Raw genomic sequence first — 26801 nt, 5'->3', positions numbered from 1 at the left:
CATCTTTTGAAACTGAGGCTTAGAGAGGTGACTAATATATTGGAACTGGGGTTTGAGTTCATGTATGTCTAGCCACCAAATCCATGCTCTTGTCACTCTATCCCACTGCTTTCCTGCACCATGCTGCTCTGTTTAATCAGGGTAGGTCTGCTGCAAGAGCAAGCCTTCAATAAAGACATCTTTCCATTACCCAGCCCACAGCAATGGGGGAGGACACATCTGTTGGGAGTGAGCAGATAATACAGAGACATCAAGGAAGAGGCTGCAACTGAACTAGGCCTTGAAGGGTGGGTGGAATTTACATAGACAGAGCTGGAGGGAAAGAATATTCCTGAAACTGGCTATAGTGTGCACAAAGGCATAGAAAATGGAGGAGTTAAAAGCATGGACTTTCAAGTGAGAAAGAGGTGGATCTAAAACTGAGGTCTGCCACCTACGAGCTACAGCTTTTTTTTAAAACTGTTTTCTGAGTTTTTATATTTGTGTTTACACTATATAACCAACATCTTGAAGAAAACCTATGACAAACTGACAAACCTAGACAGCACATTAAAAAGCAGGACATCACTTTGCGGACAAAGGTCCATATAGTCAAAGCTATGGTTTTTCCAGGAGTCAGGTATGGATGTGAGAGTTGGACCATAAAAAAGGCTGAGTGCTGAAGAATGGATGCTTTTAAACTGTGGTGTCGGAGAATACTCTTGAGAGTCCCTTGGACTGTAAGGAGATCAAACCAGTCAATCCTAACGGAAATCAGTCCTGAATATTCACTGGAAGGACTGATGCTGAAGTTGAAGCTCCAATATTTTGGCCACCTGATGCAAAGAACTGACTCACTGGAAAAGACCTTGATGCTGGGAAAGACTGAAGGCAGGAGGAGAAGGGGATGACAGAGGATGAGATAGTTGGATGGCATCACTGACTTGATGTACATGAGTTTGAGCAAGCTCTGAGTGACAGTGAAGGACAGGGAACCCTGGTGTGCTGTAGCCCATGGGGTTATAAAGAGTTGGACATGACTTAGTGACTGAACAACAACAACCAATATCTGAGTTAATGTATAGAAACATTTATCACCCCAGAAATTTCCCTCTTGCCTCTTGTAGTTAATTTCTCACCTTCCCCAGGAGCAACAACTGTTTTAGTTTTGCTTTTTCTAGAAATTCATATAAATGAAACCAAATACTGTGCTCTCTTCTGCATATGGTTTTTTTTGACTGGCTTCACTGAATAACATTGGCCTCCCTATGTTACTACCAACTTCCTACTCACACACTCTCACATTTGCCCATCCAGTGTGCAGGTGTCAGCTTTCTATGGCTTACAAGAACTGATTATACACATGCTTTCCCAAGTCTGAGGTCAGTGACCCCATGTATGGAGCTGGAAATAAATCACGGTAGGAATATTCACACTGTGGAAATTGGCAAAGGCTACAAGTCAGATTTTTTTTTTTTCTTTCAAAGAGATGGTTGTCAAACATTAACTAGCACGCTCTGGGAGTGGAGACAGGGGATTTGCCTTTTCTCAGAAGCTCCACATTAGTTCTGCAGCCTAGCCATTCACAAAGCTTCTTGGGGTGGTGAATCTCAACCTTATGTATACATCAGAAAAACTGCAGTGGGAGCTTGCTGATATATGTGCTGATACATGCTGTTCCTAGATCACCTTCCTAATTCAGTAGGTTGAGGGAAGCCCAGGAATTTGTCCTTCTACAAGATTTCCCACTCCCCATGATTCTGTTGGAGGTGATCTAGGGCAGGGGTCCCCAACTCCTGGGCCATGGACTGGTATCCGTTTGGGGCCTATTAGGAACTGGGCCACATAGCAGGAGGTGAGCAGCAAACAAGCAAGTGAAGTTTCCAGTATTTACAGCCACCCCACATTGCTCACATCCTTCTCAGCCCATGGAAATACTGTCTTCCATGAAACTAGTCCCTAGTACCAAAAAGGTCGAGGACCACTGATCTAGGGCATTATGTTTCACCTCAAGTTTACAGACACTGCAGGCAATAGATGAAAAAAGAGCAAAATGCTGGCCTCTCAGCCTGCGCCCATCACAGACGTCTGAGAAATGAAGAGAATCACCCAAATTTCTCACCAGGTTTTCCATTCTGATCATTGAGAAAGCAATTGATTAAGCAGCTGGAGAGAAAACTTTCATCATAATGCAGGTTAAAAAAAAAAAGCGCAAGAACAAAATGCACAAAGTAAAACAGAACTTACCATTTAGACAGGGTGATTTCTCTCAGCTATCTCTCTCCCCCAAATCATGAACTATGTACATAAGGTACCTGAGAAAATTACTGCAAAAATAAGAGTTTAGGAGAGATCAAAGTCTCATCTTGGAAAAGGGATGAGGCTTGGAGGGTGGAATAAAGAGTCAAAAAGGCAGAGAGACAGTGGGTAGGCAGGCAGTTTCTGGAATCTAACTGCTTGGGTTTAAATCTGTCCTGCCGTTTATTCATGGTGTGACCTCAAGTTATTTATTAACTCTGGGCCACACATTCCTTATGTGTAAAATGAGGTTATTGTTAGTAACTGCCTCCTGGGGTTGTCATGAAGATTACATGAATTAGTATTTGTAAAGTGCTTAGAACACTGCCTGGCACAGAAGAAATACAATATGTGTTTATTAAACAAATAAATGGCCAATCAGAAAGGAACATGTTCCTTAGGGCTATGAGCCAGACATTGTTTTCATGGCTGAATGAGAGTCTGAAATGGGTGGGAAGTGCAACACGGATCCCCTCCACTAAACTCTCACCTGCCTGGGAATGGAAACCACTGGGGTTGTTTTATGGGAGCAATGTGAGAGCTGGCCTGACATTGAGGTGACATATGAATGAGTAGGAGACACAAACATCTATGTTCTGCCTGGCTAAACTATTTTTTTCTGAAAGAATCTGGAGGATATGTAATTATTTTCATTATTCATAATAGACATAATGTGGTTCTCCAGGCTCACTTGGTGTTACCTAAAACATAAAGTTGCACAATTGAACTTTGTGGGCCACGTCTCTCCTGGACTGATTCATAGTCAGATGACTTATCCCTGATTTTGCAGCAGTCCCAGTCTACACCTATTCTGGTTGTAACAACAGGGGCCAATTCTGAGCTCTACAAATTCAGCACCTGTGGGAGACCCAGGTGGGGGTCCAAGGAGAGCAGATAGCTAATGAATAGATATTCAAAACTGAGGCCTAAAAGAAAAAAAAAAAGGCAATGAAACAACTTCATAAGGGCAGACCAAAGAGTGATTTGACTGTGGTTTCTAGGAACTACAGGGCATGGCTACATGAAGAGGAAGATGGTATTGTAAATCTTCATTAAGGAAAAATGAGCACTAATTTCCACTGTCAGTAACTTAGATCAGATATAAAGAAGAACTTCCTGAGAGAAAAGGGTAATGGATACTTCTGCAGATTAATGGGTAGGGCCCAGAAAAGCTGAGGGACCTCGCTCAAGCAGTTTCTAACAGGGTCTCCTGGAAAAGTCCCAATGTAGTTCCTCCTAGAGTGAGGGAAATGAACGAAATGTTACCTCGAGAATTCTTCCTATAATAACTGGGAACTTCCATGGGAATATCCTGAAGCTACCACCAATATCCTTAGGTATATGAGGGTGCAGAGCTAGGGGCTGTGGCCTCTTTATTGACCCAGATTACACAGAAGATGCGGTCTCATGTGGGAGGCAAAGGAAACAAGCACCTTAGTCCATCCCCAGTTTATCCTTTTGTCTTTAAACTATCTGTCTCATTTAAGATAGTCAGGTCCAAGTTAAACTAGATTACAGCAAGGAAATAGGATTCTTTTAAGTAGATAATATAAAACATGTCTAAGGAAACTCGATGGTAATTGCATTATCTCTGGCATGCTGTCAGGGAATTATCTGTATTGTATTAGGTGGTGGAAGGATGCCCAAAAGCTGTTTAAAATGCAAACCTAGTTGTGCTAGTCAATCAGTCATTGGTTACAAATGAATTAAAAGCTGGAAGGTTTCATATTCATAATTCCAGTTGCCCTTCTTTACCAACAGTGACAAGAGCTGAATACAATTAACAAGTGACAGCTTGAACCAGCAGAAAAAAAATCCATGTGATGATAATCTCATTTCCTGACCCTTCTTCCACTTTCCCACACCCAGTTGAGGCTGTTTGCAAAATGTCATCCAAAGGAGCAGTGTTCAGCATCCTGTGCACACTTCAGTACCTGTTGAGAATTGTCAATAATTCTGTTTTCATGATATATCAACACTTGTATCATAATATGTCCAACCTGGACTAAATGAGGGTGAACACTGGTAATGATTTCCCTCTCCCAACACTCACTTCTTTTACTGGTGACTAGCTGGAAAGCCCAAGACACGTGTCACTAGAATACTAGGGCCAGGGGATCTTCTTGTCAATTTCTTGGCATCAGCCCCATTCACCATTTCTTTGACTGGATCCTACTGAAGGATAGGAAAATCTTTACTATTAAAGATGATTTTAAAAGCTCACTGACTGGGCTATTAAGGCTGGGCCTATTTCTGTAGTACTAGCCAGTCTTCTAGACTTTAGAATGCATTTTCTGTCCCCCACTGTAAAAGAATCTACTGTAATGGGTAGGGTGGGAAGACAGATGGGGAATTTCTGGAGAAATGGTAAAAATATTATTTTTTGTCTCCAAGACAACATAAGGAGAGTATTGTCTTCATATATATATATATATATATGTATATATATATATATATATATATATATTGGCCATGACTACAGATCCCATGGGTCTGATGAGCCTCTACATATTCAAGAAAAAAAGGTTTTAAGTCCTTGACTTCTTAAGATTCTATACAGTTGCCACAGTGATAATCTTAGAACTCACCCTCCATTCTAAGAAATGAGCTCTTTCCTTTATTATCTATCTAGTAAAGAGAAAGAGAATGAGGAATACAGAATGAACACAAGACAAACTCAAGATGTTTTATTGTTGCACGTTCATTTTATCTGTTGTCTAGGACACAATGAAAGCAAGAGCAAGGCTCTACTTTCACCAAAAGCCAAGAATCTCACTGGAAACAGGACCATCTGAACAATGAAAGCAATTGACCAGCCCCAAAGGAGTCACATTCAGACTAAGAGATGCCATAATAAGAAAGTTAAATCTTTATGCTTTTGACAGGCCACTGCTCCTCCTTTGGCAGTACCCTAGGTCTCCTTCAGAAAACAACTCCATCACCACTCTCAGTTCATATGACTGATCCCACCCCCTTGACTTGAAAAGCAGGTGAATCAGTTCTGGCCAATAAGAGTAACTGAAATTATTGGAAAAGAGGATTTTCCTATTAGGATTGATAAGCTAGTAGGATGTAAATCTAGACTTGTTGGTATGTATCTTGACTGAGAATAACACCAGCTTAGAGAAAAGCAAAACCAAGAGATAGAAACAGACTACTTATGACTTGGCTGCAATACTTTGATCCAACCATGCTTGGTGCTAAATATCTCTCTGGATTGTTTACTTACACGAGTCAGTTTTTCTTCCAAAACCACTTTCAGCTATTTCCTTCCTTACACACAACTGAAAAAGTCCTGATTTATGTAAAACCAAATTATGCTGTTACTTGGAGAGTGCTTGGATTTCCTGGGAATCCTATTAATTGAATGATTACTGGCTTCACTGTTAACAGGATCACTCTTCCTCCAATTGTGCCATTGCTTGAACTTGACTAGAGTCCTTTAAAAAATTATATGGTGAGCCCACAAGAATAAATATTTTTCTATTCAGCAACTACAATCTAGACTAGCAAAACATCTTGACCTTATACTTAGTTTAAGAAGTCACTATTTTATAGGATTATTTAAAAATCCAATTATGTTCTAGGAAAAGGGGCAGAGTTTCTTCATAAACAAATATGAGTGTCAAGAGCCCGACTATAAATCTGCTATGAGAAGTTTTAAATGAGTAAACATAACTGATTATATAGAGAGGGAATTATTGATTTGACAGTGCAGGTGGGGGTAGGGATAGGAATATTGGAACAACTTAGATTTAAGAAACTGGAGAAACAATAAGAAAGGGAGGAGGTAGAGTAAAGGCTAAGGAACAGAGGGAGAAAAAGTGTGGAGAAATAAGCATTTTTCTCCCCTAAGTTATCCTAACCAGAGGGGCTTCCTTGGCAGCTTAGTGGTAAAGAATCTGCTTGCAATGCAAGAGATCTGGGTTCGATCCCTGAGTTGGGAAGATCCCCTGGAGAGGGAAATGGCAACCCACTCCAGTATTCTTGCCTGGGTAATCCCATGGACAGCGGAGCCTGGTAGGCTACAGTTCACGGGGTCACAAAAGAGTTAGACATGACTTAGCAACTAAGCAACAACAATCTAACTAGAGCCATAACTAGCATAAGAGCAGAGATTGTGTACCACATTATAAAAAATTTTTGGATAAAATGTCTAAATATAGCTAAGTTTACTTATTTATAAAATTATGTACATGATCCATTGTGATTCACTAATGTCTCAAGGCAAAATATACATCTAGTATGAAATATGACCATTAATAACACTGGACATAATGTTTTTTCTTAAATAACCTTTTCAATAACTTTGTTTTGTTCTGCTTGGAAAACTGCTTTTCTAAACTAATTATATAACCCCTGGTTTTACCTTCATAATAGCTGATGAATAGCTCATACCACAAAAGAGAAGAGCTGCCAGTTCTGCCATTTGATTGTTGTTCATTTGTGCTTACATGATGAGTATGATATTCAATCCACAGTTTCTTTACAGAAATATTTATTAAGCCACATGTTCATTTTGTGCAAGTTTATTTAATTAAAATCAGATAATATGATTCATAAATTCACTGATCTGGAACACACAAACTGCAATGCATTGCAATGTTCTGAAGGCAGATCAATGAGTTTCTAGTTGTGAAATTCTTCCCCTTCCCTCAGCATATCTTGTGAATCCAAATGGCATGAGACCCTCTGAGACTAAGGGTACAAATGTCAATCTGAATATCAAATGTAAGTATATCTTAACTCCTTTCATATAAGGAAAGTTACGATAACACTAGAATTTCTAATATTCTCTTCCAGAATGCCATTTTGGAGACTACCACTCTAGAACCCTCTTCAGGACAACACATAGACATGGCCATCATAAAAGGTCTAAATCAAGTTTCATTTCCTATCCACTGGCTGGGTCTTATGTAGTATCAGGAGCTACCCCACCTGCATTTTAGAGCCAAAATCACCCTTTAGTATTTGTCACTCTTAAAATGAATTTCAAAAAGAAAAATGATTTTCTTACTTAATTGTTGATAAAGGACTTAAACTGCAAATGCTGGCAGAAGCAAAATAAATTTCAGACACTATCAGCCATCATCAACCCTGACTATGGCAATTTCCAACCCTGACCATGGCAATTTCCAATATCAGAGCTGACAGCCAAGCAGCACTGATATTAACATAATGGTGGCTACTTACATTACTGGTAGAATATCTGATCAGAAACCAATGGCCCCATGGACTTTTTATTACCAACCAAGAACTAGAAAGTTCTAATCATACCATACTCATAGTTGTGTATGAGAGTGTGGTGGGGGAACAGTAGGAAAATTTTGTTCAGGACTTAAATGGCTTAAACTACTTGATCTTCATCTGAGGGATACTGAATTGGGTATAGAAGGACTGGGAATGCAACCTGCCAGTAGGTAGACAATGGAAAACGGGAAGGAGTAAAGAACAACAATGTTCACAGAGAGACGCCCTATGGGGTAAGCTCTTGGACTTCACAACATGATCCTGGGACAGCTACCTCCTTCTTTGTACAGATGGAGAAATCTGAAAAAGTGCTTGTCTTCAGTATCAGCTAGCGACACATAGCCTGTCTGGTTGGGAGTTCAGTAGATGACCTGATGCAGATTAGCATTACAGAGACAGGGAAACTGAGACACTGAGAGGTTAGTTCATCCTAGCCAAGAAACAGAGTTGGAGGTTGTATCCCTTGCTTAACAGTCTGTTGTTTAGTTTGATCCCTACCAAAATTATCACCTTTGCTAAGTATCCTGAACTCCTGATGAACTACTGGGCAAATTGTACCATTTGTAATATTGGGTTTTAGTACCCCCAATTTCCTGGTGGCTCAGATGGTAAAGCATCTGCCAGCAATGTGGGAAACCTGGGTTCAGTCGCTGGGTTGGGAAGATCCCCTGGAGAAGGAAATGGCAACCCACTCCAGTATTCTTGCCTGGGTAATCCCATGGACAGAGGAGCCTGGTAGGCTACAGTTCACGGGGTCGCAAGGAGTCGAACACCACTGAGCAACTTCACTCACTTTAATTCTCCTTTAATTTCTTTTACCCCTTTTCTGGTAGTCCTGATTTCTCCGCTTCCCTGGTGGCTCAGAGGTTAAAGCATCTGCCTGCAATACGGGAGACCTGGGTTCGATCCCTGGGTCGGGAACATCCCTTGGAGAAGGAAATGGCAACCCACTCCAGTATTCTTGCCTGGAGAATCCCATGGACGGAGGAGCCTGGAGGGCTACAGTCCACAGGGTCGCAAAGAGTTGGACACGACTGAGCGACTTCACTTTCTCTTTCACTTTAACCAAGATGTTCTCAAAAAGCTAGTTCTGGTTGGCTATCAAATGAACTTTCAATAAAAATTTTTGACAAATTGCCTACTAATGGCTTCTGGTATTCCCTTTCACAGAGGTTCTTCCCCCTACCCTCTTCCCCTCCCCCCAGTTTTGCAAAGGACACTACTGAGGACCAGAAAGTCTTCCATAGACAAGTAAATTAAATCTTAAATGAAATTTCAGATGCCATGACAGGGAATGGAGATATCTCATATAAGGAACTCACTCAACAATTTTTAGTCATACTACTTAGGCTCCGTCAAGGCCAACTCTGTGTTAAGCAGAGCAGTTAGATATTTATTGTGTATATACTATTGGCAGGAAATATTATTGACATATTCTTTCTCCTTAGCCAACATCTGGTTGTTTGGTGTGTTCATTACCACACTTGATACTCAAAACAATTATATGTGGCCTGTGCTATTCTGACTTCTTCCATTAATAGATGAGTACATTAAAATCTGAAGAGGTTCAGGAATTAGATGAAAGCAGACAGACAGCAATTGGCAGAGCTGACCTTGAAACCCAGGTTGTCTCTGAAGTTGGTATGCTTAAAATTACATTCTACTACCTGTTGGGAATCAGAAATGAAAGAGTTGTAGTGTTGTTGACATCAAGCCACTTAAAATGGAAAAGACAGGGTCCTTCTTGGGTTCATGAAGTATTATGCTTCCTTTGGTCCCCATCTCCTATATTCACATGCCCCATGGACAGAGGGTACCATACATCTTACTTTCTAAGAATACTCAGGACATTGCCTATTGCCACTGTTCCAGACCCTTGCAGAAGGGAAGAAGGGATCTGCAGAGTTAGTGCCTATATTGCCCAGCTTCCCTGGGATCACAAACAATGAGAATTTTGTTTCTATTCTCCTCTCTCTCCCCATCTCATTCTCTAATCTTCTTTCATGCATGGTAGCATTGACCAGTGCTAATCTGTGGTGGAAGAATGTCAATTTTTCTGATGTTATGAGAGCTATTGATTTCAAGGCTCATAAAGTCCTATTGTCAAGAATGGATCATTAACTCTTCACACATCTAGTGAAGGGCTGCTAGATTAAATTTCCCATTAAGTATGCAGAGGCCAAAATTTTGGAATAAGCAACAAGATGCCCTCAACTTATGGATAGATGCTAATGGGCTTTCCCATTGCCACTAGGGGAAATGGACCAATTTCTCATCCTACAGGTGCTGGAGAGGATTTCTTATCCCCTTTGTACTAAAATAAACATACTCAAAATCTCTATCTCAATTCCCTTTAAGCCAGTCATACTTTCCATCTTTACAAGTCCATTAAAAATATGGGCCATCCATCATTGCAGGAAAGCTATTTATGAAGAAGCAAAGGAAGTAGAGGAAGTGGAAAATACAGATTTCAGATTAACCTTGGAGAAGGCAATGGCAACTCACTCCAGTACTCTTGTCTGGAAAATCCCATAGCGGGATGTCAATGTATGGTACCCTCTGTCCATGGGGCATGTGAATATAGGAGATGGGGACCAAAGGAAACATAATACTTCATGAACCCAAGAAGGACCCTATCTTTTCCATTTTAAGTGGCTTGATGTCAATCCCTGGTGGCTGCAGTCCATGGGGTTGCGAAGAGTCGGACATGGCTGAGCGATTTCACTTTCACTTTTCACTTTCATGCATTGGAGAAGGAAATGGCAACCCACTCCAATGTTCTTGCCTGGAGAATCCCAGGGATGGGGGAGCCTGCTGGGCTGCTGTCTATGGGGTCGCACAGAGTTGGACATGACTGAAGCGACTTAGCAGCAGCAGCAGCAGATTAACCTGGAATTTTAGATAGGTTTCATAAAAGCTCCTGCAACCAGAACTTATATAGACAAAATAAGTAATGGGGTAAGGCAGGCAAAGTATTCCTCTGATCCCAGATCCTAACATGCAAAAACTCTTCCTTTACAGATAGATTCATTATTGGGGGTTGAAGACTATAGCAGATATTAAAATACAAAATATCTTATGGTTAGGTGCATGGTGATTGTAAAGTCATGATGTTTTAAGGCATTCATGGAAATAACTCCTGTTGTGTAATTGTAGTATTCAATATGGTGGAATATTTGATGCAGATAAGTCCAAAGAGGGCTTCAATTTCAAACTTTCACTCAGATCACCAATTTCCTCTACCACACCTCTGACAGATAAGGTGCCAAGAGATGACTGGGAACTCTTTATTTTCCAAAGTAGTCCATTATGTCACAGGGGTTTCAGATTGAGTCCAGACTGATGTCCCTAGAACCTCTACTCCTTATCTTTGGTACCTAGACTCTCAATCTGAAATTAAAGCAAATAATACCTCCTCTCCCTAGCCTTTGACATAAAGGAAAGGTGTGTTGACAGATGTGAAATCTCCTGACTTTTATGTGTTGGCAACTAATTTGAAAGCCCCAAGACTACTCAGTGGAAAGAAATTGGAATACTATGCATTTCTGGTAAGGGTATAAAATAGTACAGCCACTGTGTAAACTGTACAGCAGCTCCTCAAAAATTTAGCACAGAATTACAATATGATCCAGCAATTCCACCTCTAGGTATATACTCAAAAGAATTCAAAGCAGGGATTCAAAGAAATATTTGTACACCCATGTTCACGGGAACATTATTTACAATATCCAAAAGGTGGAAACAACCCAAATGTTCATCAAGAGTTGAGTAGATAAATAAAATGTGGTATATCCAAGCAATGGAATATTAATCAGACTTAACAAGGAAAGAAATACTAACAGATGCTACAACATGGATGAACTTTGAAAACATTAAACTAAGTGAAATATACCAGACACAAAAGGACAAGTATTTTATTATATCACTTACATGAGGTACCTAGAGTAATCAAGGGCTTCCCTGGTGGCTCAGCAGTAAAGAACCCACCTGACAATGAAGGAAACGCTTGTTTGATCCTGGGTCAGGAAATGGCAACCCTCTCCAGTATTCTTGCCTGGGAAAGCCCATGGACAGAGGAGCCTGGTGGTCTACAGTTCATGGGGTTGTAAAGAGTTGGACATGACTTAGCAACTAAACAGCAGCAGTAGCAGAGTAATCAAATCCATAGATACAGATAGCAGAATGATTGTTGCCAGGGGCTGTAGGGAATGGGGAATGTAGAGTTATTTTTTGATGGGTACAGAGTTTCACTTTTGGAGGATGAGAAAACTTTGGAGATGGATGGTGGTGATGGTTGCCCAACAATGTGAATATCCTTAATGTCACTGAAAAGTGAAAGTGAAAGTCACTCAGTCATGTCCAACTCTTTGCAACCCCATGGACTATACAGTCCATGGAATTCTCCAGGCCAGAATACTGGAGTGGGTAGCCTTTCCCTTCTCCAGGGGATCTTCCCAACCCAGGGATCAAACCCAGGTCTCCCGCATTGCAGGAAAATTCTTTACCAGCTGAGCCACAAGGGAAGCACTGAAGTATATACTTAAAAATAGTTAAAATGGTAAATTTTATGTTATTTATATTTATCACTTTAAAAAATGGTTAAATCTGAACAAACATGAAGCTTAATTCATAGTTAAAAAAATACCCAGTGGTACAAATAAAATGTGTCCACATGGCACCAAGAACTGGACACAAGAGTCTAACTGAGGTCTAGTCAGCACCCTGTACAGTAGACTTTACCACCTCTCTTGATCTAGCTCAGAGATTTTAATAAGCAAATACATTCTCACACTAAGATAGTGACACTTTCTCAATGTGTGCTTACACTATGAAAAGAATTGCTTCAAGCACCATTCAGTTATTAACTCATTTAAGCCTCCCCACAATCCTGTGAAGTAATTGGTTTTAGCTTTATTTAACTGAGGAAGAAACCAAAGCCTGCCAACATCATGATGTGGCTTCTAAAGCATTTAATACATAGATAGATTGCTGTTGACTACAAACTTCCAGTTACTTTCTTCATTTCCATGTATTGCTGCCTTGTCATTTCTCTCCCATTGCCATGATTATTCTGTTTTCTGTTTTACTGACTATTCCTTCCAACTTGGAATAAAGACATAGAAGTGAGCTTATCAGGTTTTCCAACAGGACAAAAATATTGAAGATAACAAATATCACATAGTAAATCTATACCCCCTCCAGGGTCATTTGGCACCAAAAGCCAACATCAGGGTAGGGGCTGAGGTGGGGTCAGCCAGTTGAAACCCACATTAAAGGCCAATTTAGTCATTTATGTGTGTGTGTACTCAGTTGTGTCCAACTCTTTGTGACTCTATGGACTGTAGCCCAGCAGGATCCTCTGTTTATGGAATTTTCCAGACAAGAATACTGAAGTGAGGTGCCATTTCCTTCTCCAGGAAATCTCTTTCCAACCCAGGGATCAAACCCACGTCTCCTGTATTGGCAGGCAGATTCTTTACTGCTGCACCACCTGGGTTACATCACTGTAATTAAATGTAGCAGCTCCTACATAAACAGGTTCCAGTATGGAGAGATAATCTCGATTGAACTTGAGAAGGAAAATGTCCACTGATCAAATGAGGGACACTGAAAGAAGACTAGTGGAAATACTGAACACCTAATATATTGCTAGCTATTCTGCCTTAGCCCCTCCCCCATGCCTTGCCAATATGCTTGCACTTCAACTTTTCCACTAGCAACCATCTCTCAGAACCTCAGTTGAGTACTCTCCCAGTGCTAGTTTATGAGATTATTCCAAACACCAGTCTCAATGTCTGGAAAAAAGAACCAAAACAGCAAGAGATCAAGAAAGCATTTTAGGGGAAGAATGACCAAAGGACTTAGAATGTTGGTTCGGAGAAGAGACGGTTTAGTGTCACTATGCCAGGGACGGGGGAGCCTGGTGGGCTGCCGCCTATGGGTTCGCACAGAGTTGGACACGACTGAAGCGACTCAGCAGCAGCAGAAGCAGCAGCAGCAGTCCTTGTTTATAATAGAACAGCCATAACAATGGTTGTTATGGCCAAGAAGTGACCTGAAGCAGGGACCACATATTATTTCTTTTAATGTTCACAAAAACCCCATAAAGAAAGTTCTACTGTTATCCCTGGGCTTCCTCTGTGGCTCTGTAGTACAGAATCTTCCTGCCAGTGCAGGAGACATCGGTTCAATCCCTGGGTTGGGACAATCCCCTGGAGAAGGAAATGGCAATCCACTCCAGTATTCTTGCCTGGAGAATTCCACGGACAGAGGAGACTAGCAGGCTACAGTCCATGGGGTTGCAAGAGTTGGACACGACTGAGTGAATAGACAACAAACCATTGTTATCCCTGGTTTATAGATGAGATCAATTTTAGGTTAAGAAAGGGCAAATTGACACAGTTTAGATAGTAAAATTTACCACACTGCCTGATTATACACTCCCTGTTCACCACATCACTAAACCTTGTATGTTTCTTCCAGAGTAATTCCTACAATTTTTTTTTTTTTTGCTGTTGTTCATTCCCTAACTAGATGCGAAACTTTATTAATTTTTTTAAATTTAAATTTACTTATTTTAATTGGAGGCTAATTACTTTACAATATTGTGCTGGTTTTGCCATACATCAATATGAATCCACCACGGGTGTACACGTGTTTCCCATCCTAGATGCGAAACTTTAAAGGGACAAGAGCCATATCTAGTATTGCTCCACATTGTATCTCCACGTAGCATGGTGCCTATATGTTACTTAGCACTTACTAAACACTTACAGGAGGGAGGTAAGCAAAGAAGGACAGAAAAAGTAAAACCCAGGCAGATTTACTTCCAGAGCCTGTGCTCTTAACTACCAAATGAGGCTGCTGAATTGTTGCAGGCTGCCAGTGCCAAATTTTGGCCAATACTCTGGTTCAGTCATCTGCAAATTTCACAATAAACCCAGATCCATGTGCCATTTCAAAGCCGCCAAATTAACAGCAGGCACAGCTCCTCAGACAGTCTATTAAATGCTGTCTTCCTCTGCTTGCCACCCTCATGGTCCAATTCTAGGCAGCACCGTTCTAATTGGAATACACATTCTAACAAAGCATGCTACCATGTACGGTTGACCTGGGATGTGGCTCACATAAGCAGGTCCACGATTTCTTGAGAAGGAAATATGCCAAAGCATTTTTCTTGCATTGCAGCATCCTTGGTATAAGAATCATCATTTTACCCTCTGTCCCTCTGTTTTAATTAGTTCTCTTTCTAAGCTCCTTGGTGGCTTTGCTATGAAAAACTGTTAAAATTAAAAGAACGGTTTCCTGATTAAATCCCCTCCCTGCACTTCCAAACCTTCAGTTGTCTATTTATGACTGTGAGCTTCATTTTACCAAGTTCTATTTCTAGGCCACTAATATCATCTCATGCAGAGAGAAAGATGTATTCAGCATTCCATGTGGTGTCATTTTCTGAAGGGGGTGAAGTCTCGTCTCCAAGGCCTTCCTATTCTTTTTTTACAGAGAGTTTTAGAATACATAAACCAACTGTTTTGAAGAAATAGCTTCCTTATGTCCTTACCATTCCTATTACTGGATTCTAATGGTGAAAAGTGAATACATATCCCATGACACAGTGAAGACAGTCCTCAAGGCAAAATAGCTCTCTTTCAGGGAAAACTTGATGTTCTCTAGGACTTGGTGAAAACCAAGCTAAAATGTAAAATGTTTTCTCAAATTCTCCCATGAGCTGAAAAACCTAAGACCTGCAACCGAGAGGCTTTTTTTCTTCTTGGATGTGATACCCTGAAACCCATTTGAAAATGTCAGTTAAGACTTTAGTGAATGCAAATCAACTGGCTAGATCACTGGTTTGTGTTACTCTTTGTGGAGTCCCCACTGGCTTAGGAGACCTTAGTTGAATTTGGGAAGAAAAGATACAGGGATTTCAGATCTTTAGGAAAGTTATTAATGTGAATTTGGGATAAGAGATAATAATGACATAGTAATATACAAGAAACTAAAATATTAGCTTTGTATGTCAATATCTTCAATGTTATTGTCACAGCTGAACTAACTCATTCAGAATCTGTCAAGACTGCATGTTTGTAACAATCCAACTTCGGTCATATTCTGTAACTTATATATAATAAAAGCTATCATTAAGAAAGCACTTTATATACGTCGGGCACTATGCCTTGTTTTTTCATTCAAGGGAAGCCTGGAGTGCTGCAGTCCACGGGGTCACAAAGAGTTGGACATGACTGAGGCAACTGAACTGAACTGAACTGATACAACACAAGTACTATTACTATTCTCATTTTATACAAGGGGAAACTGAGGTACAGAGAAGTAAATAACTTGCCCCACTATCTCAGAGCTCATAACTGACAGAGCAGAGATGAAAACACAGGTCTCCAAATACCAGTCTCTTAGCCATCTATAATGCCTCTCAGATAAGACAAGCAGTAGGTAAATTGAAGAGGACTAGGTAAAAAAATAATAGCATGAAACAATCATGATTGGGCTCTTTCTACAGTGAAACAAACTCTTAGAATCTACTTATTGTATGCACGCTTTGAAAGAAAACTGGATATTATTCTAACATTTAGGAAAACACCTTTGGAAAATATAATGCAGTTCACAAAATAATAATTTGTAGAGTAGGCAAATCTATAGAGACAGTAGTTGGGGCTGGGGAAAGGGGAGTCACTGTGAACAAGTATGGGGTTTCTTTTAGGGGAGGTGAAAATGTTCTGAAATTAGATAGTGGTGATGGTTGCACAACTCTGTGCATATATTAAAATCACTGTATGCTTTAAAGGGGCATATTTTATGGTGTGTGAGTTGTGCATCAATGAAGTTGTTACTGGGATTCCTAGGTGGCTCAGTGGTGAAGAATCTGCCTGCCAATGCAGGAGACTTGGGTTCAATCCCTGGAAGAACAACTCTCTGAAGATCTCTGGAGGAGGGCATGGCAACCCACCCCAGTATTCTTGCCTGGGAAATCCCATGGACAGAAGAGCCTGGTGGGCTATAGTCTGTGGGGTCGCAAAAGAGTCGGATATGACCAAGCGACTTAGCACAAAAGTTATTTGGGAAAAAAACCCCACAAAATCAAGAATTTTGATTAGAATGAAATCAGAAGGTTTAAGAGCCTGTTGGCAGAAACTTATTTCAGAAATAGAAATGTTTAAAAAAAAGGGCTGAAAGTTCAAGTTCAATTGTGATCTACTCTTCTAAAGACACTGGGAGCCCTGTTCTCAAGCTTGCCAGGACGCCTAGACGACGGCAGCACTGGCTGGCCACACTACTGTCCCTCCTTCTGGGCATCTGTGTATGGTGGCAGGAGTGGTGGGAAAGGGCACAGTTACATTGAACCTTCATTCTTTAGGTGCATTTTGGTAAATAGGTTGATCCTATTTCTAACCCAATCCTGTTTATGGAGAATTGATTGATGTACCAATCTGAAAGTTTATGTTGTCATTACTGAAAGTGAAAGTGTTAGTCACTCAAGCTAGTCCGACTCTTTGTGACCCCATGGACTGCAGCCCAACAGTCTCCTCCGTCCATGGGATTCTCCAGGCAAGAGTACTAGAGTGGGTTGCCATTCCCTTCTCCAGGGGATCTTCCCAAACCAAGGATCAAACCTGGGTCTCCCACATTGCAGGCAGATTCTTTACCATCTAAACCACCCAGGTCATCACTAGGAACCGAAGAAAAGTGTCCTGTGAATTGATAACAAAAGGATTTAGGACCTAGATAAACCATAGTACAGTCCTCAGTCTGTCACATCACATTGAGGCTTGTATACATGTAAGACCTGGAAGGTTTTGCTGCTGCTGCTAAGTCGCTTCAGTCGTGGCTGACTCTGTGCGATCCCAGAGACGGCAGCCCACCAGGCCCCCCCATCCCTGGGATTCTCCAGGCAAGAACACTGGAATGGGTTGCCATTTCCTTCTACAATGCATGAAAGTGAAAAGTGAAAGTGAAGTCGCTTCAGTCGTGTCCGACTCTGTGTGACCCCATGGACTGCCGCCCTCCAGGCTCCTCTGTCCATGGGGTTTTCCAGGCAAGAATACTAGAGTGGGTTGCCATTCCCTTCTCCAGGGGATCTTCCTGAACCAAGGATCAAACCTGGGTCTTCCGCATTGCAGGCAGATTCTTTACCATCTAAACCACCCAGGTCATCAGTAGAAACCCAAGAAAAGTGTCCTGTGAATTGAAAACAAAAGGATTTAGGACCTAGATAAGCCATAGTACAGTCCTCAGTCTGTCACATCACATTGAGGCTTGGATACATGTAAGACCTGGAAGGTTTTGAGAGAGGCTAAAAAATTACCCTTTCTCCCAAGAAGAAACACAGTTGAACTGTGCTCTTTAGGTCAGTTTCTGGCCTAAAATGGGAGAGAGTATCTATGGGTCTTCTTTGGTTGGGTCTGCACATACACACCCAGGATCTCTGATCATTTAAACTGGTTTTAAGCAGCTTAAAACTGCTTTTTAAAAAGCAGCTGTCTTTATCTAGTAAGACAGATATTGAAATTGACTTTCTCTTTTGATTAAAGTGCCAGCTTAATTGGGCCATAGATAGATGATAGCTATATTGACATTTCCATTCTCTCCAAATGGCCTTTGCTATTGATATCATTCTAGTTCCTGGAAATAATCTTAGTGAAGTGATCTTATTTTTTGAATTGATTACCAAAAGAATACTGATAAACTCTTGCCAAGTTACCTGTTGGTCACAGAACCACTCACTATTATAAGGAAATGATCCTTCAGGCAAAACAGTATCTGGGTTTGATTACTGATGGTAAGGACTCAGATCAAGCATGTCTCCTGAGCTGTCCACTCCCACAAGGTTTTATTTCCCAACACTACAGAATGTCACAGTTTGTAACAATACCAATGACTTATAAAGAAACAAGAGAAACATGAACATCTTTTCTATGAAAATAATCATTCAGTGATCTCAGCTGAACTCCTCTTCAACTACTAGCAGTTTGGAATCATCCATTAATCTTAAGGGTAATTTCCCCAGCATTGCACTGGGTGCTCAGATTTAATCTTTGACTTCAGTGCCACAAGTCCTGATCCTAGCAAACTGAACCATGTCCTGGCCTACTATCTGCTAAATAGGACATATTCTCTGGTCATGAACTGAATAGGGTCAATTTGTACAGGGTCTCTGATTTCCATTAATACTGCTAAATATATATTTAAAATGGCCTTAAGCTAGAGGAATAGGGCTTAGTCTTGTTACCTTATATTGTACTCTATTAAATGTCTAAACCAATGTTTCAAGCTATTCATGGTGTAGAGCCACAGGATCACATGGTGGGGGTTAGGGCCCTCTAGAGAAGCTTCAGGGTTAAAGACCGACTGAGTAGGCTCAGTATACCAACCTCAGTCAGTTCAGTTCAGTTCAGTAGCTCAGTTGTGTCCGACTCTCTGTGACCCCATGGCCTGCAGCACACCAGGTTTCCCTGTCCATCACCAAATCCCAGAGCTTACTCAAACTCAGTTCCATTGAGTCTATGATGCCAACCAACCATCTCATCCTCTGTCATCCCCTTCTCCTCCTGCTTTCAATCTTTTCCAGAATCAGGGTATTTTCCAATGAGTCAGTTCTTTCCATCAGGCGGCAAAATTATTGGAGTTTCAGCTTCAACATCACTCCTTCCAATGAATATTCAGGACTGATTTCATTTAGGATGGACTGGTTGGATCTTCTTGCTGGCCAAGGGACTCTCAAGACTCTTCTCCAACACCACAACTCAAAAACATCAATTCTTCCTCTGCTTTACCAGGTGATTCTATTTTTATCTCTTTGATTCATTGGGGTTCTACAGACAACTTCATTTGAAAAAGTGATGCTACTGGTAAAAATATATATTACCTTTACTAGCCTTTGCTGCAATCAGTTCAGACATGATTGGTCATGACCATGGATGTAGTCTCCAAGTAGTTAAATTGCAGGTCAAGAAAAGCTCCCCATTCAAAACTATGTGTTTAAGTTTGCCATCCATTATATCACATCCATTTTGGAAGTGAATTTTTTAGCCAAAACTAGTCATATTCAAGCTATTGCATAATTGGACTCATCTCACACACTAGCAAAGTAATGCTCAAAATTCTCCAAGCTAGGCTTCAATAGTATGAAAACTGAGAACTTTCAGATGTTCAAACTGGATTTAGAAAAGGCAGAGGAACCAGAGATCAAATTGCCAACATCTGTTGGATCATAGAAAAAGCAAGAGAATTCCAGAAAAAACATCTACTTCTGCTTCATTGACTATGCTAAAGCCTTTGACTGTGTGGCTCACAATAAATTGTGGAAAATTCTTAAAGAGATGGGAATACCAGACCATCTTAGCCACCTCCTGAGAAACCTAGACAGCATATTAAAAAGAAGAGACATCACTTTGCCAACAAAGGTTCATCTAGTCAAAGCTATGGTTTCCAGTAGTCATGTAGGGATGTGAGAGTTGGACCATAAAGTAAGCTGAGTGCCAAATTGATGCTTTTGAACTGTGGTGTTGGTGAAGACTCCTGAGAGCCCCTTGGACAGCAAGGAGATCAAACCACTCAATCCTAAAGGAAATCAGCCCTGAGTGTTCATTGGAAGGACTGATGCTGAAGCTGAAACTCCAATACTTTGGCCACCTGATGAGAAGAACTGACTCATTCGAAAAGACCCTGATGCTGGGAAAGATTGAAGGCAGGAGGAGAAGGGGGTGACAGAGGATGAGATGGTTGTATGGCATCACTGACTTGATGTAAATGAGTTTGAGTAAGCCCCAAGAGTTGGTGATGGACAGGGAAGCCTGTCTTGCTATAGTCCATGGGGTCACAAAGAGTTGGACATGACTGAGCGACTGAACTGAACTGAAAATACAGTCAAGTACTTTCAGATAGTCATTACTACAAAGAAGAAAATAAAACAGGATGATGGGATAGGTTGACTTGGTGGATGAGGGAACTATTTAGATAAGATAAGGGTCAAGGAGCACCTATGGGATGACTTTTGGGATGAAGTGGTTTGGAGAAAAAAACAATTCCACTAGAACTTAGTAAACCACTGCATTCTATGTAGTGTCACTCAAGTTGAGACCAGAGAGGTACTTCATGTAGCCACCAAATGACTTTAAGAAGGGGATTTATTAACATTTGGAAAACAGTAGTCCTGGGGCTGGTTGTAGAGGAGGACAAAAAGTATTAAAGAAACTATTATAATAATTCAGTTGAGCAATGATGATTACTAACTAGAGTGCTAACAGGGAAGATTGAGAAACTTAGGTATATGTAGTATATACTTTTAGAGGTAAAACTGAGAGCATTTGATGATGAATTGAATGTGAGTTTGAGAGCAAATGAGAAATCAAAGATGATTCTTGTGTTTTACGGTTAAACATTTGGGTGAATTGTACTACCATTCAGATGAAAAACACTATGTAATGAACAGATAGGTTTGACCAGGGCAGAGGAGGGAACTAGGGGACAGAATAAATCGAATTATGTTTTGAGCACATATTTGTTATACTCATTCAATTCAGTTCAGTTCAGTCGCTCAGTCATGTCCAACTCTTTGCGACCCCATGAATCGCAGCATGCCAGGCCTCCCTGTCCATCACCAACTCCCGGAGTTCACTCAGACTCACGTCCATCGAGTCAGTGATGCCATCCAGCCATCTCATCCTCTGTCATCTCCTTCTCCTGCCCCCAATCCCTCCCAACATCAGGTTCTTTTCCAGTGAGTCAGCTCTTTGCATCAGGTGGCCAAAGTAATAGAGTTTCAGCTTTAGCATCATTCCTTCCAAAGAAATCCCAGGGCTGATCTCCTTTAGAATGGACTGGTTGGATCTCCTTGCAGTCCAAGGGACTCTCAAGCGTCTTCTCCAACACCACAGTTCAAGAGCATCAATTCTTCAGTGCTCTGCCTTCTTCACAGTCCACCTCTCACATCCATACATGACCACAGGAAAAACCATAGCCTTGACTAGACGGACCTTAGTCGGCAAAGTAATGTCTCTGCTTTTGAATATACTATCTAGGTTGGTCATACCTTTTCTTCCAAGGAGTAAGCATCTTTTAATTTCATGGGTGCAATCACCATCTGCAGTGATTTTGGAGCCCAAAAAATAAAGTCTGACACTGTTTCCACTGTTTCCCCATCTATTTCCCATGAAGTGATGGGACCGGATGCCATGATCTTCGTTTTCTGAATGTTGAGATTTAAGCCAACTTTTTCACTCTCCTCTTTCACTTTCATCAAGAGGTTTTTTAGTTCCTCTTCACTTTCTGCCCTACAAGAAACCAACTGGAGATGGGTGTCTGAACTACTAAGGAGATAGAACTTTGGGAGTCATCAGCACAGAGGCAATATAGAAGCCGTAAAACTAAATGAGATTCGAACTTAATGAATATACATAGAAAAGAAAAGCCATGACAAAAATAAATGCTGGGGAACCCCAATTTTAGAAGACAGAGAAAAAGGAGGCCAATAAAGTAACAGAAAAAACACTCCATCGGGTAAGGGAAAACCTAGGAGAGTGGTATCATATAAGTTGGGAAAAACACTCCATTATTTCTGAAATACTGTCACTTGGCTAGCTGCCTACTTTGTAATGGTATAAGAACAGCCACGGGCAGTAGAAGACTGCATAAAAGAACTAGAGAGGAAATGATAGAGAGAAACTATTGCAAACAAGTATCTTCTTGCCCATTGTTGCTTAAAATTGTTGCTGGGAATGAGATCTAGCCCAGTAAAATTTAACAGATCAAGTCTGATTTGTTGGGAGTGGGGTGGTAAAGGCAATAACAGAACTACAGATGTGTTTAGAGAAAGAAGTACTTCCTTTGCTACCTAAGGAGAAAACCAAGAGTCAATAAAGAGATATATGAAATATGCACAGGGCACTGCCAATATCAACCCTGTGCAAACAACATTTAAATTATTTCGGAAGAAAGATGTGCAAAGAATTTAAAGCCACTATCTAAATTTAAAGAAGATGTCCTACAAGCCCCAGTCCCTAAAGATATTGCAACATATAATTATCAGATCCTACTTTGACATACTTCCTATCTTGCTGGTTCATGTTTAACTAGCTTTTTCCCGATTGTTGTGGCTGTTTCCCCAGTATATATCTTTTAATACACGATAGAGATAGGACTTTTGACCCAAACTGATGAAATAGTTAGAATCATTTATTACCACTGGGATTCAATACTGGCTAGCTTAAAAATAAATGATCCTTCTAAAACTGTTGGTATTAAGTCCCTCATGTTAAAGTTAATGCAGATCAATTCACTCTTTGCAATGTGGAGGGATTTCACAGATGCGTGTGTGTGTGTGTGTGTATGTGTGTGTATGAACATGTGCATCTGTGAATTTAAGCACATCATGAAAGTGAAAGTGAAGTCACTCAGTTGTGTCCGACTCTTTGCGACCCCATGGACTGAAGCCTACCAGGCTCCACCATCCATGAAAATTTCCAGGCAGAAGTACTGGAGTGGGTTGCCATTTCCTTCTCCAGGGGATCTTCCCAACCCAGGGATCCAATCCAGGTCTCCCACATTGTAGGCAGACACTTTACCATCTGAGCCACCAGGGAAGTCACTTCATATATTTGAGCACATCATATATTTGAGAAATGAATTATTCAGGATGAACAATTCCATTGCATTTATCTCTATTAAAGAACCTAGAATGTGATTTGAGCTTTATTTTGTAAAACATTTTTTTGAAAATTATCTCATATGTTTTATTTATTTTTTTGTTTTTATTTTTTTAATAAATAAAATACATTTCTATAATTTCAGCATTTTTCCTTAACTATTATATATTAAAAACAGCATTTTATGTTCTCTTAGGTCATATACAGCCCCTTAAGGACCACTTAGGTCATCAAGAACTCAGTTTCACAAGTATGTTTTGAGGGAGTGTAATTTGTATACCCCTTTGCCAAAGGGCCCTTATATCCCTGTACTTTGGGAGTCCTTATAGCCCACCTAGTTAAATTGCATCCCTCCTCCCCTCATGTCAACTTTCATATTGTAGTGCTGTAAGTGCATCTGTCTGAAGCAATCCCTCTCCCTCCTAAGTAATAGCAATCGTGGAAACCAGGTTCGACTATGAGAAGAATAAAAGTGAATAAATATCAGCAAGTTTGTTGAATACAAGAGCAATGTAGAAAAGTCCATCACATTTTCTATGCTTAACAATGAAAACATAGAAACTAAAATTAAAACACAATGTCATTTACCATTGCTCCAGTGAAAATGAATTACTAAGGTATACACTTTAAAATATATGTATCTGATTTGCATACAAAAATTTACAAAACATTGATGAAAACTCAAAGAAAATCTACTAAATGGAAAGATACCATGTTCATGGATTAGAAGACTCAACATAGTAAAGATTTTCCCCAAATTAACTTGGAGTTAACCAATTATTATCAAAATCATAGCAAGTTCATCTGAGACATAGATAAGATTATTCTAAAATTACTATGGAAAGGCATAAGCCCCAGTATTGCTAAAACAACCTTGACAAAGAAGTGTAAAGTAGGAGAAATCATTCTACCTGATATAAAATTTGTTGTTATTGTGCTCAGTCATGTCCAACTCTTCAAGATCGCATGGGCTGTAGCCTGCCAGGTTCCTCTGCCCATGGAATTTTCCAGGCAAGAATACTGGCGTGGGTTGTCATTTCCTTCTCTCAGGGGATCTTCCCAACCCAAGGATCAAACCCATGTCTCCTGCATATCCTGCATTAGCAGGCAGATTCTTTACCACTGAGCCACATAGGAAGCCCCTTAATATCATTAACTCTCGTCAAATCTGTGAAGGCTGAAAGAGGTGAGGAAGCTGCAGAAGAAAAGTTTGTAGCTAGCAGAAGTTGATTCATGAGGTTTGAGGAAAGGTGTTTCCATAACATAAAAGTTCAAGGAGAAGCAGCAAGTGCTGATGTAGAAGCTGTAGTACATCTATCCAGAAGATGTAGCTAAAAAAATTATGAATATGGCTACAATGAACAACAGGTTTTTCATGTAGATGAAGCGGTCTAGTATTGGAAGAGGATGCCACCTAGATTTTCACAGTTGAGAGAAGTCAATCCTGGCTTCAAAGCTTCAAAGGACAGGCCTGTTAGGGGTTAATGCAGATGGAGACTTAAAGTTGAAAAGCCAATGCTCATTCACCATTCCGAAAATCCTAGGGTTCTCAAAGTGAAGTGAAGCGGCTCAGTCATGTCTGACTCTTTGCGACCCCATGGACGGTAGCCTACCAGGCTCCTCCCTTCATGGGATTCTCCAGGCAAGAGTACTGGGGTGGGTTGTCATTTCCTTCTCCAGGGGATCTTCCCAACCCAGGGATCGAACCCGGGCCTCCTGCATTCCAGGCAGACACTTTAACCTCTGAGCCACCAGAGAAGCCCCAGGGCTCTGAAAAATTATGCTAAATCTACTCTGCCTATGCTCTACAAATGGAACAACAAAGCCTGGATGAGAGCACATCTGTTTACAACACAATTTATCAAATATTTTAAGCCCACTGTTGAGACATACTGCCCAGAACAAAAATATTCCTTTCAAAATATTACTGCTGTTGACAATGTACCAGGTCACCCAAGAGCTCTGATGGAGATGTTCAATGAGATTAATATTGTTTTGCAGCCTGCCAACACAGCATCCATTCTGTAACCCATGGATCAAGGAGTCATTTCAACTTTCAAGTCTTATTATTTAAGAAATGCATTTCATAAGGCCATAGCTGCCATAGATAGTGATTCTTCTGAGGCATCTAGGCAAAGTAAGTTAAAATATTCTGAAAAGGACTCACCATTCCAGATGCCATTAAGAATCTGGTGATTCATGGGAAGAGGACAAAATATCAACATTAACAGGCATTTGGAAAAAGTTGATTCTGACCCTCATGGATGATTTTGAAGGGTTCAAGACTTTGGTGGAGGAAGTCATTGCAGATGTAGTGGAAAGAGCAAGAGAACTAGAATTAGAAGGGCAGCCTGAAGATGTGATTGAACAACTGCAATTTTATGATAAAACTTCAATGCGTGAGGAGTTGCTTCTTATGGATGAGCAAAGAAAGTGGTTTCTTGAGATAGAATCTACTCCTAGAGAAGATATTGTGAAGACTGTTGAAATGACAACAACAGATTTAGAATATTACATAAACTAAGTTGGCAAAAGTAGCAGCAGAGTTTGAAAGGACTGACTCTAATTTTGAAAGAAGTACTACTGTGGGTAACATGCTAGTAAACAGTATTGCATAGTACCAAGAAATAATTCATGAAAGGAAGAGTCAATCAATATGGAAATCTTCACTGTTGTCTTATTTTAAGACAAATAAAATATGGGTGGCCACAGCCACTCCACCCTTCAGCAACCATCATCCTGATCAGTCAGCAGCTATCAGTATAGAGACAAGACCTTCCACCAGAAAAAACACTATGACTATTGAAGGCACACATGATGGTTACCAATTTTTAGCAATAGTCTTTTTGGGTATGTACATTGTTTTAGACATAATGCTATTGCACACTCAATAGACTACAATACAGCAAATATAACTTTTATATGCATTGGGAAACCAAAAAATCAGGTGATTTACTTTATTTTCATATTTGCTTTATTATATTGGTCTGGAACCAAATCTGCAGTATATCTGAAATATACCTATATTTAGCAACATTAACCATCTAGAGAGATGAAAATTAAAACCACAATGATATATTACTACACACTTACTAGAAACGCTAAAATAAAAAATAGTGACAACACCAAATGGTGTAAAGTATGCAGAAGAATAAGATCATTCACATATTATCACTGGGAATGTAAATGCTACAGTCACTTGGGAGAAAAGTTGAGCAGTTTTTGTTTTTGTATAAAATTAAACATGCAACTACCATGACCCCAGCAGTTGCACTCTTGAGCATTTATCCCAGAGAACTAAAACTTTCATGTGTACACAAAAACATGTACACAGATGGCAATAGCAGCTTTATTCACATTTGCCAAAAACTGGATTCATCACAGAGGTCCTCAAACAATAAATGATTAAACAAACCATATTACATCTATACCATGGAAAACCGTTCAGCAGTAAAAAGGAACAAACCATTGATAGATAGAAGCAATGACTTGGATGAATCGCCAGAAAATTATGATGAGTGGGGGAAAAGGCAATCACAAAAGGTTAACATACTGTATGATTTCATCTATATAACTTTTAAAAATGATAAAATGATAAACTTACAGAAATGGAGA

The 26801-nt window shown here is 40.3% G+C and overlaps 1 non-coding gene and 1 pseudogene across 1 annotated transcript; one reads left to right on the top strand and one right to left on the bottom strand.

Moving 5' to 3' along the window:
• The first annotated feature begins 14261 nt into the window (after positions 1-14261).
• Positions 14262-26080, top strand: LOC128070168 (tigger transposable element-derived protein 1-like; annotated as a pseudogene).
• TRNAS-GGA (transfer RNA serine (anticodon GGA)) lies at positions 24873-24944 on the bottom strand. The gene has a single exon. It is a non-coding gene; the product is annotated as a tRNA-Ser (tRNA).
• Positions 26081-26801: the final 721 nt, after the last annotated feature.

Source organism: Budorcas taxicolor, chromosome X (assembly GCF_023091745.1).
Source record: "Budorcas taxicolor isolate Tak-1 chromosome X, Takin1.1, whole genome shotgun sequence".
Lineage (NCBI taxonomy): Eukaryota > Metazoa > Chordata > Mammalia > Artiodactyla > Bovidae > Budorcas > Budorcas taxicolor.
This window is presented reverse-complemented; position numbering and strand designations above follow the sequence as displayed.